Raw genomic sequence first — 3,163 nt, 5'->3', positions numbered from 1 at the left:
TGTCAGAAGCATGGTGGCATGAGACGTCCCCCTGATCTCTACCCTTGAAGTTACAAGTTGAACAGCTATAATTCAATAAAGGATTCCCTGCTTAACACACAAACATGTCTTAGAGAACCATCCATCCAAACATCTGAAGATGGGTGAATAGGGGCAAACAGGGGAGGAGGGAGGGGAAAAGAGCAGAGACGGGTGTCACAGAGGTAGTTCAGAGCTCATAGCAAGTCTCCAGAGAGGGGAAGATCTAGGCCACAGGTGCACCTCTCTGTGGTCCCAAACATTCCTGCTGAGTAATCACCATATAATATGGTTGAACCAGCAATCAAGGCAGATACCAAATGCAGAAGTATGACAGATGTGTTCTAGCAGCCACCATTGCCAGGCAGAAAACAAAGCCATTGAGCCAGGCTGCCTCCCCCCACCCTCCCAGAGCTCACCTCCCCACACTTTCCCAGAGCTAGCAGGAAGCCCCAGAAGAAGCTGTAGTAGTGAGTATTGGGTTATAAAGCAGAATATCTACAGCCATGAGAACTAGAGAGACAGTTCCCCATGAGAACTAGAGAGATAGTTCCTGAGTGGCAGACTCACAGTATGGCTAATCCCGGTGATGAGGGTGGAGATATAGAGGTGAGGCAGCTGAAGTCTGGCAGTTGCCATTATTGGGAGGAGAACAAAGCCACAAACACACCAGGAGCTCTCCCAGCCCACCCTACCCTGACTTTTCATGGCTTATCCCAGCAGGGGCACCTGGGACACCTCAAGCAGCACAGCACTGCATATAGCTGAAGGGGCAGCACTGGGATTTCAGGGGCTCAGAACCCCATCACCTATCATATTCTCCCACGGGGGTAGTGCCCTGAGACAGAGGGGACCTGGTCACAGAGGAGAGGTCCACCTCCCCAGAGAATACAAGGCATTTTCTACTGCCCAGCAGAGATCTGAGAGTAATGCAAGATAAAATAAAACACTTGTGCTCCAGCATCACCTACTGGAAAACATGAGAAAGACCTCTTTTTATTAACCTGCTACAGAGTTCACTCCCATAAATGCCTAGGCAGAAAAATAATCCATGAAATATCATGAACAACTAAGGTAACAAGGCAGCTCAGAGAGAAAATGAAAACTTTCCAGAAAATAAATTTAAAGTCATAGAAATATGTGTCTTAAATGACAGAGAATTCTAGGTTGCAGTTCTGAAAAAACTCAACAAGATGCAAGAAAACTCAGATAGACAGTTTAATGAACTCAGAAATAAAATCAACAAACAAAAGTAATACTATGCCAAAGAGATTGAAATTTTAAAAAAAGAACCAAATAGAAATTCTGGAGCTAAAGAACTCAATAAAAGAGATGAAAAATGAAATAGTGAGCTTAGGAAATAAAGCAGACCAGGTGGAGGCAAGAAATAGTGATATCAAAGACAGAAACCTGGAAAGAACGTAGAGGGAAGAACAGAGAGAGACTTGAGAGTAAAAAGCAAATAAAATAAATGTACAAGGACTATTTGACACCATCAGAAAGAGCAATATAAGATTAATGGTTATTCCAGAAGGAGAAGGGAACAGAGAGCCTAGTCAAACAAATATTCAGTGAGAACTTACAAAATCTATAGAAATAACTGGATTCTCATCCAAGAAGCAAACAGAACACCTAATTATCTCAATCCAAAAATACCTCTAAGGCACATTAGATTAAAACTGTCAAAAAACTGTCAAAAATTAGTGACAAAGAAAGAATTCTCATGGCAACCAGGAAGAAGTTGGTAACCTACAAAGGAAAACCTGTTAGATTATAAGCGGATTTTTCAGCAGAAACTCTACAAGCTGGGAGGGAGTGGAATCAAACATTCTAACTATTGAAAGAGAGAAACTACTAGCCAAGAATAATGTATCCAGCAAAGTCATCCTTCAGATATGAAGGAATAACAAAGACCTTTCCAGACATATAGAAGCTGAGGGAATTTTCCACCACAGTCTTGCATGACAGAAAATACTAAAGGGGGGTACTCTACCCAAAACAAAAAGACAAAAAGATACAAAACCATGAGGAAGAAAACTATGAGTGAACTAAAAAAATGTGGTATAGTGGGGTACGGGGTTATTGCCACCACTCCTGGGGCGGGAACTGCAAGCTGGGTTTGTTGTTCCTCAGTTTCCTCTTGGCCTGTATCTTGGCACTCACTGCTGCCGCGAGCTTCCTTAAAAGTGTCCTGCTGCTGGGATCGGCTGAGGGCATCTGGAAGCAGCAGCCAGATACCAAGGCTGTGCTAAATGGGCAGGGCCGGGGCACTGGCCCCCTTTGTATTACTGAGAGCCGCCTGTCATGGTTAGATGGCTCTGGATTAGGATTTTCACTGGAATACCCCACCTTAGTTTGCATGCAGTGTCCAGGGACCTATATGTGTTTCCATGAGAGCACTTGTATGTTATGGTGACTGCCAAATGTGGAGAAGAGTCATTGGAGAAGTGTCTAAAGAATCTGTGCTGATAAGGAAGAGGAAGACAGTGATGATAATGTTGAAGCTATCACTGAATTTCGATTTCTGCCTAGTGATAAATCAGCATTGGAGGCAATGTTCACTGCAATGTGTGAATGCCAGGCTTTGCATCCAGATTCCGAGGATGAAGATACATATAATTACTATAGAGAAGAATATGATGTGGAAGCACATGAACAAGGGCAGGGAACATTCCTACGTTTCAAACCAATGAAGAAGGATTATCCCGTTTAACAGTAGAAGGCCAGATCACAGTGGAGAGATTAAAAAGAATGCTTTCTCAGTCTGTGAGCAGCCAGTATATATGACTGGAGTCCAGAGAGAAGATTCAGTAAGAGATTATGAAGATGGCATGGAGGTGGATATTTATACCAGAAGTGGTGGACAGTTTGAGGACACAGATGTTGATCACTGAAAATGATTTTACGCTGCTTTGGGATTCTGCTCATAATTGTAGGAGAGAACTTGGTGCCTTTTCTACTGTGGAGTGGGTGTTGATGAAAGTATTTTTCCTTCTCCAAAATTTACCTGAACCAGCTCTTTCCTGAGACAGACTATACTGAGACAACAAGTTGTCACCAACAGAAGAAACTATGACCTTTATTAACAACAGTGAATTAACATAACCAAGGGGGCATTTGTAGTTTATCATTTACCCCCAAACTT

General features: G+C 42.8%; 1 pseudogene; it reads left to right on the top strand.

The window, feature by feature from the left end:
- The first annotated feature begins 2,074 nt into the window (after positions 1–2,074).
- On the top strand, positions 2,075–2,912 carry LOC117021201 (methylosome subunit pICln-like; annotated as a pseudogene).
- The last annotated feature ends 251 nt before the right edge of the window (positions 2,913–3,163 follow it).

Source organism: Rhinolophus ferrumequinum, chromosome 4 (genome assembly GCF_004115265.2).
Source record: "Rhinolophus ferrumequinum isolate MPI-CBG mRhiFer1 chromosome 4, mRhiFer1_v1.p, whole genome shotgun sequence".
NCBI classification, from domain to species: Eukaryota; Metazoa; Chordata; class Mammalia; order Chiroptera; family Rhinolophidae; genus Rhinolophus; species Rhinolophus ferrumequinum.
The sequence above is the reverse complement of the archived record's forward strand: the minus strand, read 5'-3'. Positions and strand labels throughout refer to the sequence as shown.